Source organism: Anabrus simplex, chromosome 3 (assembly GCF_040414725.1).
Source record: "Anabrus simplex isolate iqAnaSimp1 chromosome 3, ASM4041472v1, whole genome shotgun sequence".
NCBI classification, from domain to species: Eukaryota; Metazoa; Arthropoda; class Insecta; order Orthoptera; family Tettigoniidae; genus Anabrus; species Anabrus simplex.
Genome location: NC_090267.1, coordinates 247527674 through 247541855, shown reverse-complemented (window position 1 = coordinate 247541855; position 14182 = coordinate 247527674). Strand labels below are relative to the sequence as shown.

The 14182-nt window shown below is 43.0% G+C and overlaps 2 protein-coding genes across 4 annotated transcripts in view; one reads left to right on the top strand and one right to left on the bottom strand.

The window, feature by feature from the left end:
• The window catches only part of LOC136866203 (uncharacterized), an 873476-nt gene that overhangs the window by 430005 nt on the left and 429289 nt on the right, over positions 1 to 14182 (bottom strand). The gene's annotated exons all lie outside the window — the stretch shown is intronic.
• Positions 1 to 14182, top strand: part of LOC136866204 (uncharacterized) — a 327755-nt gene that overhangs the window by 120030 nt on the left and 193543 nt on the right. Inside the window, exon 1 of one of the 2 annotated variants that reach the window (XM_067142968.2) lies at positions 366 to 456. The exons of the other annotated variant lie outside the window; for it this stretch is intronic. The gene's annotated coding sequence lies outside the window, so the exon portion shown is untranslated. Of the gene's footprint in view, positions 1 to 365; positions 457 to 14182 lie in introns of those variants that run through there. 2 annotated transcript variants of the gene reach the window in all.

Below are 14182 nucleotides of genomic sequence, written 5' to 3'. Positions count from 1 at the left end.
CTGAATGACAACACTGGTAACTCGCAACTTATTACGATTTGTACGTTCACCGGACCGCATGAGTTCCGCTCGTAAATGCAATTGAAAGAAAGAGCATGAGGAGGAAAAATTGGGCACGACGAAGGAAGGAGAACGGCCTGATTTAAGACATGGGTGCAATGCCAGATCTAACTTGAGGCGAGTCACGTCTCATCAGTGAGAGAGCACGTGTTGGAACCGCCACTGTTTCAGATAGAGGCAGTGGGAAGTTGGAACGAAGCGGAGGAGTTTAGCCGGAAGCATAGCATAACACGCTCTCTAGTGTCTGATCCGCAGTGGAGAGCAGCCTCCCGCCGTCTCCATAGCAACCCCAGCTCTCCCAGGATCAATACGGCTAGGATGTGCAAGATGGCGCCTCTCGCTCCAACAGTGCTGTTCACAGGTGGACCAAGGGAGAGTTGACCATCTCCATCAACAGTAAGTAAACATCGTCTTCTCAATGACGACATTAAAGAACGAGTTGTTACTTTGTTGCTAAGATTCTAAGTATTTTTGAGATTTCTCTGACTTTCAAAGGCAACAATGTGTAGTAGTCTCCTCTCAGGTTAAGTCTGATGATGAGCAGCGCATTGTTCCGTAACATTGACAGTAGACTCACTGGAAACAGATAGTTATCTGATATTGAACGTGTACGAATATAGTGACTTCTTTGCGAACAATTACATACGTACATTTCTTCCGAAATATACGTAGACATTGAAATGTGCTGATAGCAATTTTCCATTGGTTTCATAACATGCTTTTTTAATTTTAGGTGCAATTCACTGATTACGTAAGAAATTAGTAAAAATGGAATCACTCAAAATGCCCTAATCGGAAATCAGGTGATATAATTTTAAGTTTAATGTTTCCACGTGGGGCGTCTTGTTGAACCAGGATGGAAAGGGTGCTGCAATATGACGTTCCTTGGGGAAAGTATGTGACGTCATTAAGTGGAGTAGGCTAACTGACACAGGGCTTCTCTCGTAAGATCATTGCTGTTTCAGTTGTGGTTGTGAACATATTTATTTTATCAACATTGTTATCAGTTCTTCCGAAATATACGTAGAAATTGAAATGTGCTGATAGCAATGAATATCAAGTTAATGAAATCAGCCTTTCAGTCTGCGGTTTCAGTTCTGTGGTTGTATTACAGTATAAAGGTTAAAGAAAAAGTGTCATATTCCGTGTGGTGCAGGAGCTATATCACCAATTTTAATAAATTATCAACTTGTGACCGCGTAGATTGGTCCACCACAGGGGCCCTATTTGAACCTGATAGGCTATAACTAAGCTCCTAACCAGCGGCGGCCGATCCAAATGGAGCAGGGAGGGATTGTGGCAGGTGTTAACAATTCTACAGCACCGAAGCCGCACATTAGTGTTCTTTTACTAGTATCTATGTCCGACTCGTTGGCTGAACGGTCAGCGTACTGGCCTTCGGTTCTGAGGGTCCCGGGTTCGATTCCCGGCCGGGTCGGGGATTTTAACCTTAATTGGTTAATTCCAATGGCACGGGGGCTGGTTGTATGTGTTGTCTTCATCATCATTTCATCCTCATTAAGACACGCAGGTCGCCTACGGGCGTCCAATAGAAAGACGTGCACCTGGCGAGCCGAACCCGTCCTGGGTTATCCCGGCACTAAAAGCCATACGACATTTCATTTACTAGTATCTATACCTTGGAGAGACACAAGCCGACGATTTAGCTTCAACTCTAGTATCTGTTACCCAGATTTGAGCCCTCCCAGCAGCCGCTACTGCCCCTTACTTTCACCTCCCCTGTCAGACCTCCCTCTGTCAACTCTAGTTCTCTTCCGATTCCGCTGGGATTAATTATACGAGACCTGCGGATTCTTTTTTATTTTGACGCCATTTGTGATCCTTCTGTTTCTTTGCTGATGCATTCATTCTTTGAAGGATCAAACCTGTTCCTTTTTCTCTTCTGATTAGCGTTAAAAGGGGTTGGTTATCTAATTGACTTTCCCTTAAAATGAATATTCAAGTATTTAGGTATTTTGCACTCCTGGATCTGAAAATTTGCTCTCTATTATTTGTACAGTAGGCCTACATGCCTTCAGATATGTATGATGTTATTCACAAATTTATCTTCACTTCCAGATAAAGTAAGAGCTGCTGACTTGTTAACAAAACTACCGCAGTTAAAATCGTTTTTTTTTTTTTTGTTAATTCAAATGAGAAAAGTTCTACAGCTTCTGCTATTCTATAATGGAAAACGTATAATTTCAGATTTTGATGCAACACTACATTTTCCTTCCTTCCCGTCAGCTCAGCTTATTTCCTATGTGGTGAACAAACAAACAAAACTCGTAGGACATGCATCCTTGATGGCCTTGGCCAGCCAAGATTATTACTTGAACGAATGATGATGCAAATACTGGAGTGTCACTTGGTTGACGTTGACGTGGTGAGAACTTGAGCCATTTCACCGACTAGACATTTCTTGACTAGTTCTGCTGCTTCTTCTATCAGTCACCTCGTCAGCTGGTTTCGCACGGTTAAGTGATCCCCGCTCCACTCCTTAGTCCGCTATGAAACTGCTTTGGGTGGCTGGGAATAAGAGACCCCAGAGTACCGGAAAATAGTTCTGGAGGTGATGTTCTTTAATATGACATTAAGTCGACTGTCGCCCTTAGAGTTCCAAATGAGGTCTAACAACTGATTTCGTGAACATTACTCAGTAACAAGTCAGGGAATGTTGTAACTGTGTCATGACTTGGGATGGAAGGTCGGACGGACGCCGAACCTATAAAATAAACTAGGCCGCATGTTATACAAATCGTACTGTTTGCATCAAGTGAGGGTGATTTTATAGGTGCTCTATCCTCGTTAAGGACCGTCAGGTCTTTGGTTACAGCGAGTAGCAATGTTAGCGGAGTACGGAACCTGTTTCTCCTCACCGCACCAATAAGCTGCTCTCTGTCTCATTCTCCAATAGAGTGATATAACAGTATACTGGCATTTTCAGGTCTATTCTACGTGGAGCGAGCGTTGCAATATTTCAGGGCCATTGAAGTGTTTATAGTGGTGTTCGCAACAACTGCTGCTTGCAGTCTGTCCTGTCCATTTAGATTTCTGTTCTCAACTGAACGATCACACAAATGTATAAGGAAATGTGGCGACGGCCTCTCACCGCTGGGTTCCGTGGTTCAAAACCCGGTCACTTCATGTGAGATTTGTGCTGGACAAAGCGGAGGCGAGGCAAGTTTTTCTCACCGAGCTCGATAGCTGCAGTCGCTTAAGTGCGGCTAGTATCCAGTAATCGGGAGATAGTGGGTTCGAGTCCCACTGTCGACAACCTTGAAGATGGTTTTCCGTGGTTTCCTATTTTCACACCAGACAAATGCCGGGGCTGTACCACAATTAAGGCCACGGCCGCTTACTTCCAACTCCTGGGCCTTTCCTATCCCATCGTCGCCATAAGACCTATCTGTGTCAGTGCGACGTAAAGAAAAAAAACAAAAAAAACAGGTTTTTCTCCGGGTACTCCGGTTTTTCCTGTCGTCATTCATTCTAACAACACTCCCCAATATTATTTCATTTCATTTGTCAGTCATTAATCACTGTCCCAGAGGAGTGCGACAGGCTTCGGCAGCCGGTACAGTTCCTATCCTCGCCGTTAGATGGCCTTCATTCATTCCATCCCTGACCCGGTCGAATAAATGGTAACAGGCTGTGGATTTTTTCATGTAATTATTCACAAAAGGAAAGACCGCGTGGTATTGTATCTTCCTCACATTTAATATTTTATCAGACTTTATTGTAATTATTACCAAAATATAATTCACCTCCTATATAGATACAAACCCTGTGACACTCCACAACAAACATTATATCTATAGGTTCAAATGTGTTTCATAAAATACCTGCGAAAAATGTGTATATGTGCTAAATATTTTGAGCGACTGTACTGGTACTTTAGTGTGCCGGGCTGAGTGGCTCAGACGGTTGATGCGCTAGCCTTCTGACCCCAACGTGGCAGGTTCGATCCTGGCTCAGTCCGGTGGTATTTGAAGGTGCCCGAATACGTCAGCCTCGTGTCGGTAGATTTACTGGCACGTAAAAGAACTCCCGCGGGACTAAATTCCGGCACCTCGGCGTCTCCGTAAACCGAAAAAGTAGTTCAATCAATCAATCAATCAATCAATCAATCAATACTGATCTGCATTTAGGGCAGTCGCCCAGGTGGCAGATTCCCTATCTGTTGCTTTCCTAGCCTTATCCGAAATGATTTCAAAGAAATTGGAAATTTATTGAACATCTCCCTTGGTAAGTTATTCCAATCCCTAACTCCCCTTCCTATAAATGAATATTTGCCCCAGTTTGTCCTCTTGAATTCCAACTTTATCTTCATATTGTGATCTTTCCTACTTTTATAGACGCCATTCAAACCTATTCGTCTACTAATGTCATTCCACGCCATCTCTCCGCTGACAGCTCGGAACATACCACTTAGTCGAGCAGCTCTTCTTCTTTCTCTCAATTCTTCCCAACCCAAACATTGCAACATTTTTGTAACGCTACTCTTTTGTCGGAAATCACCCAGAACAAATCGAGCTGCTTTTCTTTGGATTTTTTCCAGTTCTTGAATCAGGTAATCCTGGTGAGGGTCCCATACACTGGAACCATACTCTAGTTGGGGTCTTACCAGAGACTTATATGCACTCTCCTTTACATCCTTACTACAACCCCTAAACACCCTCATAACCATGTGCAGAGATCGGTACCCTTTATTTACAATCCCATTTATGTGATTACCCCAGTGAAGATCTTTCCTTATATTAACACCTAGATACTTACAATGATCCCCAAAAGGAACTTTCACCCCATCAACGCAGTAATTAAAACTGAGAGGACTTTTCCTATTTGTGAAACTCACAACCTGACTTTTAGCCCCGTTTATCAACATACCATTGCCTGCTGTCCATCTCACAATATTTTCGAGGTCACGTTGCAGTTGCTCACAATCTTGTAACTTATTTATCACTCTATAGAGAATAACATCATCCGCAAAAAGCCTTACCTCCGATTCCACTCCTTTACTCATATCATTTATATATATAAGAAAACATAAAGGTCCGATAACACTGCCCTGAGGAACTCCCCTGGGACGTAAAGCAAATATTATTATTATTATTATTATTATTATTATTATTATTATTATTATTATTATTATTATTATTATTATTATTATTATTATTGGTACTTTTGTGTTCCGTATACGTTTAACGAACAGGGCTCCTTTCGCTCGACTTCATTCATTTTGCGTACGAACCTGAAGGTCCGTCAGCAATGTAAACAACTGACATAATCGTTCCTTAAAAATGTAGCTGCCTCTAGATTATGGAATGAATATTCTCTGAAGACTATACGTGACAAATAAAAATATGACATGGCGTCCACTGGTAAGCAAATTGAGAAGGGTATGATGGAACCTGATAGAAACGTCTAGAGTAAAAAAATCCCTAATTTTATGCTGGAAAAGCTAGAAATACTCAAAAGTACTGAAAATTTAGGTTGTTGTAGATAGTTTTTCTTCTTTGAAATGTTCATATGTTGATTTATTTATAAAATAAACCTTCAGCTTCAAAAATGGAAAAATAATCATACGGCCCTACATTTTATTCCCGATCGATTCGGGCATTTTAACTGCATCTGGTTAATTCCTCGGGCTCAGGAACTGGATGTTTTGTGTTTGTCTCAATACACACAACACACCACACTTTCAACTATCATAGAAACATACAATACTGAATACATCCCTCTGCATAGGGTTAGCGTCAGTAAGGGCATTCGGCTGTACAACAGGGCCAAGTCCATTTGCATGACAGTGTGTACCCGTGAACCCATCAGGATATGGGAAAAGCGGCAAACGAAGAAGAAGAATAAGAAGAAAAGAGAGGATTAAGCATTCTTAAATGTCAACCACCGGTGCTGGAATCCGGTCTCATAATCATTAACACAAAAAGCGACCATCTGAACATGTACACCACACAATCGGTATGGGAAACTAAGAGGTGGTAATTGTTTTTAAAGTGTAAAACAACGAGATCATCTGTCCTATTAACATTCATTGTAAAAGATATGGATGAGTTCTACCTGTAGACGTATGAGGGTCTCAGGTAAAGAAAGAAAAAGGATATTTAGGACTTCTAGATCTTATAAACTGAGTACTGTGACGATCAAATATTGACCAAAGCAGGTCGGATGCCAGCCTCATAGTTTAGGTGTTGTCTGCTACTTATCAAGATGCCCTAGGTTCGATCCTTGGAGAACAAGGATTTAAACTCGCCACTAACAGTTGAAACGGGTTTCATTCAGTCTTGTGAGGTCAGCTGAGAAGTTGCCTGTTATGAGAGGAGGTGTACCTGGTCACGGTTACGTTGACCACGTACCACTCCAATATCTGGCTGAGCAGTAAGCCAAGGTCCCTAATGAGCTGTGTCATAGGATGTTTTACTCCTTAAACTGAAGAGAAGATTGTGAAAGTGAAAGACTGCCTAGGCCTCACAAATTGAATGCTGTCGAAGTCGGAAAAGAACAAGAGTTGACCAACGGAGGTCGGATAAGAAAGATGAAAGTGAGGAGCCTGAGAAAAGTAAGTAGGAACAATGTCAGACTCATCTAGGAGAACCGTGGCCATCAACTAACGCTTCCTGTCCCGTTCTTAGTGGTCTTTTACGACCGGAACGGGATACAGTGGGTATGTTCTACCGTCCGCATCCACAGGGGGTAAATATTGGTAATAGGATGTGGTTTTTATGACAGTTATTTTTAAAATGTCTTTAGGGATGGCACTTCATACGTGGAGTCACTATGAAACACCTGTGTGACTAACATGTCCATGGTCATGTATAATAAGGATACAACGAAATTTAAGCTGTTGATTGTGAACCTATTCAACGTTAAGTGTCGTTGCAGTTAAATTATTTACATGTTCTCTCGGCCGTATTTGTTTTATATTAACTCTGTTAACGACACACATTAACACCAACACCTCCTCCCGCGGGTGTAATTGGGTCACACTTGAACCTGTTTACACTGCAACATTGTGTGCGACTCATTCCTCGGAGAATACCAGCAAACATGCTCGTGTTTTGTCGACAGTTTCAAATGCTTTATTCAAATGAAAATCTACCCTGAGTAGTGGCTAAATTATAAGTGCGCTGATGCTTTTGTTTCGAGCCGCATTTCAAATGTTAATTCTGCTGTAACTGAACAGTCCGCTCGTAGAACGTCTGAAAATTTCTCCGAATGAATTTTCCTGAGAAGGTCATTAGCGAGATATATCTTTCAGTGGCTGAAACACCATTACACTTTCGCGACAAAGTTCAATGTTAGTTTTCCTCCCCCCTGTTGTAAGTGAAATATTTCCGTCTTCTTTTTTATTTTATTTTTTGATAATCGTTTAAAGTCGCACAAACACATCGAAGGTTTTCGGCGACGCAAGGACGGGAAGGTGATAAGGAATGGGTAGATAGCGGCCGTGGCCTTAATTAATGTAAAGCCCCAGCATTTACCTGACGTGAAAATGGAAAACCACGGAAAACCATCTTCTGGGGCTTCCGACGGCGGGATTCGAACCCACCATCTCCCAAATGCAAGCTCTCAGTTATGCGACCCTAACCGCGCTGCCAACTCATTCGGTCTCGTCTTCCGTATTGTTGTGGTAGATATTCGAAAGATACGCCCTTTTAACAGTGTATTCTAATGTCGAATAACATGTTTCGTTTCGTTCGTGTTCCGTGCCTCGTGTGTCACACGGGAATGTTTATTAAGTTCGGTTTCATAACTGTGTAATCATAAATTTTATCCAAATAGTTAATACAGGTTAAAAAAGTGAAGGATGAATATAATCTTTGAAATTTCAATAATTGATGAGTCATTTTGCTTTGAAATCGAGATTATTTCGACCCAGTAAAATTAGCATAGCACATGCCTCTGGGGGCAGGTTGTCTCATATAGCTCTGTCATTCTAGCTAACATAACTTCTTGAGCACGTCAGTTCAAATGTTGAAAATTGTGCTAAATTTGAAAAATGTCTAAACATCTTCTCTCTAAATGGACTGGAGATTTAAGTAAACGTGTTTACGAGGATAGGCGGAAATCTGAAGAATCGAGCAAGCCCCAGATGTCACAGCAAAACTTGCCAGAGACTACCGGCAGCGCAAGAAAGTGGAGGTGTCTGCGCAGGAGGACGTCCAGTCCAGCAGTTCTGCCGCGTTTGTTGAGCCTGTGGACTGGGAGTCAGTTGTATATGATGAATCAGTCACTGAAAATCTCTCGGAGAACATCTCTGACCACTGGCAGCTTGTAGTGGATAACCAGGCCCGAGTGGAGGAGGCACGTCCGGCGGCTGACTTTGATAGAATTTGGCAAGCTGCCTCTAACCACTTAAGTATTGATAGACAATGAGTTTCACTATGGCTGTGATGTGTGCGACAGGCTATGACATAGGCAGGACTCGAGACCCCAAACAAGGGCGAGCGCCTAATTTGTCTTTTAAATTTATGTAAGTTGCTTTACGTCGCATCGAATCGTCTTATGGTGACGATGGGATAGGAAAGGCCTGGGAGTGGGAAGGTAGCGGCCGTAGCCTTAATTAAGCATTTGCCACGTGAAAAAAAGGGGAACCAGGGAAATCCATCTTTGGGGCTGCCGACAGCGGGGTTCGAACATACTATCTCCCGAATGCAAGCTCACAGCTGCGTGCGCCTAATCGCACGGCCAACTCGCTCAGTCTTCGAAGATGTAACTAGGTTCGTCGTATGTAGCTGCTGCAGCACTCAACTCGCCAAAGTGGTGAGTGGTGGTTGTTACATCTAATTCGTTCTTCATTTCTGCCAGAAAGACGTATTCCACGCCATAAACCTAGTGGTCATGCCTCTGGCATGGTCTGTTCGTTCTTTGGTGCTATTCTGCCCTCTATTTCGTGTACCAACCGTGGAATACGACAGCCCACGGAAAAGCCGGGCATTTACCACTGGTGGTATTCGCGCGATCTTCCTCCTCTTCTCGACATGGCTACCTCGAAATACAGTCCAGTTCTCTTCAGCAGCACTAATTCATCTCGTAATCATTAACATAGTTGATAAGACTGTATAAATATATGAATACTCTTCAAGTATTATTGATAGTCTTGCGAGTTATTTTCTCGTCGTTGTACCTCCCATTATCACCGCCGACGCGACCGAAAGTCACGCCCCTACCCAGAAAAAACTCCTCCTAGAGCCGTATGATTAGAATTCAACTCCTCATTAAATCTGCTGAGGAGATATATCGATATGAAAGCGTGTACTATTGGTGGTACATGATGGCCTCTGAGACCCACGTGTGTGTACCACCGAGGGTGCATGCCGTCGCGAATGTGTTCAACTCTTGAGATTTCCCCTTTGTTAGTGGTTTAATGTCGTGCTAACACATCGAAGGTTTTCTGTGACGCAAGGATGACAAAGGGCTAAGACTGGGAAGGAAGTGGTCATTGACTCGATGATGCTTGCTTCCGGGAGATGACGGGTTCGAATTCCACTATCGGTAGCCCTGAATATGATTTTCCGTGGTTTCCTATTTTAACACCAGGTGAATGCTTGCGTCATCGGAAAACTTCGGTATGATAGCACGACTATGACACTAAACCACTAAAACAAGAAAAAAAGGAAAAAAGAGAGAAAAGAATTGGTGTCTTCCGCTGGATAATCAGGCCACTCACATAGTGAGGAATGCTACACATTATTAACTGAACAACAAATCGCAGAACTCTATAACCCCGTTTTATAGTTGAAATGATACCGAGCGAGTTTGCAGCGCGGTTCGGTCACGTAATTCTCTCTGTGCCAAGCGTTCTCCCATCAAATGGGGTCCGCTATTCACCTACATTTTAGCCATTTGGCCCTGTCTAGGACGTCTCGACGGTTGAGGTCCACAGCACGCGTAGCATATCTTCCACAACCTTGTCAACCCACCGCTTTGACGGTCTTCCTCGTGGTCGGCACCCATCTGGGTCAAGCTGGAGGGCCGTTTTAATTACTGAATTTTCGTTGCTTCGCATGATATGGCCATACCACTGGAGTCGAATTTGTAACTGTGTGCTTGAACTCGAGAGACATTGGTTCGAACCCCACTGTTGGAATCTCTGACAAAGATTATCCGCGGTTTCCCATTTTCACACCAGTTAATTGCTGGAGCTGTACCTTAATTAAGGCCACGGTCACATCCTTGCCAGTCCTAGCCTTTTCCACTCACATTGTCGTCATAAGACCTGTCTGAGTCGGGGAGGCGCTAACCTTCTGGCAAAAAATAAAAAAATAAAAAATAAAACATGACTATGAAAACATTTTATTATTCCCAAAATTAACTGAACATATAAAGGAAAGTTTCCTGGCAATAGCTAAAGATACAATAAAGTTAATGAGACAGGTGAAATCAACTCTAGATACTATGTAGAAATAAGAAATGGGTAAAATGAGATCCATTAATTTTTAGTGTGAATACTTTTCAGACGTTCCGTGTGAGGTACAATTTCTGCTTCGCATTTTGTTTTGCCTTCAGTAGCAGTCGCTTAGTAGGCCCAGGCTCATCAGTTATGTTTTGTTTGTGTCTGCGACGTGATTGTACCATATTCGTCCTGTTGACCCAATCAGCTTGATCTGTCGGTATGCCGCTCAAAATAAATCCATCCGTGAGTTCTGTCATTTTCCACAGCTACACTGAGAAAAATAGAACGTTTGGAAGGCTTAAATTTGCACAATATCAAATTAATGAAAACCATTATATTTGAAGGGTTGATGAAATTTTGATTGTGGACGCCTCGTTGGCATTTTCATGGTAGATAAATCTCAGGTGAGGTTGAATTTCTCATGCTTGTTCTTTCTCGTCAACATACCTCTCATTAGACGAGATGTGGTTGCAGTTTTGTTGCAGATTAACACCATCTCCTGATAAACGACCGAGCTAATTCTTACTGACATCTTTGAAGTTTTTGCATGTGCAGAGAGATATCCAACAAATGCTGAGTGTGGAAGCTTCGTTGTAGCTAGAGTAATTCCTGCACACTGTAGCTGAGGCCATACGATTATTATAAATACGCATGCGTTGTAGACATTGTCTCCATTTATTAGGTGAATATTATTTTCATCATAACATGTTCATTTGCAATTTCCAATTAGACTACTTTTCACATAATAATTTCGACTGTCGAAGACAGCATAGGGCCTACTAGTTTTTTTTTGCTATTTGCTTTACGTCGCACCGACACAAATAGGTCTTACGGTGGCGATAGGATAGAAAAGGCCTAGCATTGAGAAGGAAGCGGCCGTGGACTTAATTAAGGTACAGCCCCAGCATTTGCCTGGTGTGAAAATGGGAAACCACGGAAAACCATCTTCAGGGCTGCCGCCAGTGGGGTTCGAACCCACTATCTCCCGATTACTGGATACTGGCCGCACTTAAGCGACTGCAGCTATCTAGCTCGGTCCTACTAGTTTTAACATTTACGCGTAGTGACTTATGACAACATAATAACAAACCATTTTCTTTGGATGAGAATGACGACCCCTACATTCGATTATATTCTAGACAAAATTAATTTATTATTATTATTATTGTTATTATTTTGTTATTCAACACTCGAACAAGACTGTCGTCAAGCTCTCAACATAATGAAGTGCTGGATGCTAGGCTAAGCAATCGGAAGATCAATTTTCAGTGGCAGTGCTAGGGTTGGTGCATAGTTTGGTACCAAGGTCAGAGCGAAGTGCGATGCTCTGTTATGAACCCTACCATTTGAAAAACACATCACGTTTTGTAGTTCATTGTGGTACTAAGGGTTGATCTAAACGTGATGCAAGGTGTGGTGCTTCATTGTGGGAGACGATGTAGAAGTTCTCCGCGTTCCGCTGGTTATCCAACTTTGGTGTAGATACTTATAAAAATTCCCGTTACTGATAATTTAGAATGTATCTTCTGTGTATTCCGTCTTTCCACACTTTCTGATATATAGCATGCAACTCCTACTTAAAAGTGAAACACGTTCATTTCAGTGCACTAATACGAAATGATTTCTAAAGGTTTGCACTATCAGGTAAACCGTTCTACGAGCTACATTCACTTGGAGTGTGACGGCCCCTTTGTGAGCTGCAACAGAAAACATCGAAGTCTGATTGCATGGTATTTCCATCTCTCTTCTTACTAAAATATTTGCCGTCTTATTTGGACAGCGCACTTCAGTAGGTTGTGCAGGAAAGGGGAAAGCGAGGGGACGCTCGGTTTATTGACGGTCGATGGTTGCCGGCTGCTTTATAAGCTTGACTTGATGTTTACTCTGCGGTACGTACGGGTTACTACTGGTGATGAAAGAGTTCGCTCAAATTACATTCTTCTCGTCTCCGTCAATCTAAGTGAAAGATTGTACCCAATATAGTATATAGGAGACAGTCCTAGTGTGCACCTGCGGTTGGTACAAGTAAGAACATACGTTTATGTAGGCCTATTCTATGTTAAATACTGTAAATTAAAAATATCATGATTCCGAGTACCTGTTCGTAACTTCAGTCGGTTTTTCTAATACTAGAAGTTGCCATTAAAACTCTCCGGGCTTTTATTCTCTCAGAAGAGTCTCGGTCATCATCTTGGGCACTTCAAAAACCAAAGTCATCTGCGTATAGGCCACGAAGGCCCTTGGAGGAGTGGAAGGTAAAGGCTCCCACCATTGTTAACCTCAGCACGTGATGGGGTAGAGTGGTTAGCTCTACGCCCGGCCGCCTTTGCCCCCAGGAATTAACCTGGTACTCAGTTTTGGTGTAGGCTGAGTGAACCTCAGGGCCATATGCACCTCCGGAAGTGGAAATCTTGTTTCTTAAATTTTACGACTTCCTGACGGGGATTCGAACCCACGTCCTTCCGGGCGAACCAAGCACGCCTTTACCGCCTCGGCCAGGCAGCCCCTTCTGGGGCACTTTACTCCTTCAAAAATACAAAGCTATTAACTAAGAGTGAACCGAAGCAAAAGTTATCATATTGCATTACAATACTTGATAAATTATTGGAATTTATAAGACACCCAACACTTTCAAACACAAACATAATTTCTACTAATCAGCGTCATGACGTCACATCTCGAAGCCGAGAGCATCGAATCATCAAAGTTATAAATTCCAATGTCAGTTCCACCGGTCTTTACCTAACGTCCGCGCTCTTCATTAGCGTAGAGATACCAACAATTAACATAGAAAGAACGCTGAATATCGTCTTTCATTTATCATCATCATCATCTGTTTACCCTCCAGGTTCAGTTTTTCCCTCGGACTTAGCGAGGGATCCCACCTCTACCGCCTCAAGGGCAGTGTCCTGGAGCTTCAGACTCTTGGTCGGGGGATACAACTGGGGAGTATGACCAGTACCTCGCCCAGGCGGCCTCACCTGCTATGCTGAACAGGGGCCTTGTGGAGGGATGGGGAGATTGGAAGGGATAGGCAAGGAAGAGGGAAGGAAGCGACCGTGGCCTTAAGTTAGGTACCATCCCGGCATTCGCCTGGAGGAGAAGTGGGAAACCACGGAAAGCCACTTCCAGGATGGCTGAGGTGGGAATCGAACCCACCTCTACTCAGTTGACCTCCCGAGGCTGAGTGGACCCCGTTCCAGCCCTCGTACCACTTTTCAAATTTTGTGGCCGAGCCGGGAATCGAACCCGGGCCTCCGGGGGTGGCAGCTAATCACGCTAACCACTACACCACAGAGGCGGACGTCTTTCATTTATATGAAACAAAAATAAATATATAACACTTCAATATGAAAAATGTGGATGTATTAGAGGATTTCCAAAAATGTATGTGGACGGCTACTTTTATGATTAGAAATCGGACATGTCGCAGAAATGCTGACATTCGGTAACCCAGTGTGCAGGTTTCTGCGAGATATTCAGATAACGGTAGGTAGACCAACAACTGAACCTGGACTAAGCTTGCTGATGGATGAGGAGTAGGGGAGAGGAGTCATATATTTTCGATTTCCCGCTTACCCAAGGATTTTAATTCTGAATTGGGACTGACTTCGCTCAATCTTGTGAGATCAACTGATCTGAGAGACTGTGGGCTCGATCAAGAAAGACAAGTAATACGGGTGAGGCTGTCGTCACGCTGACAAATAT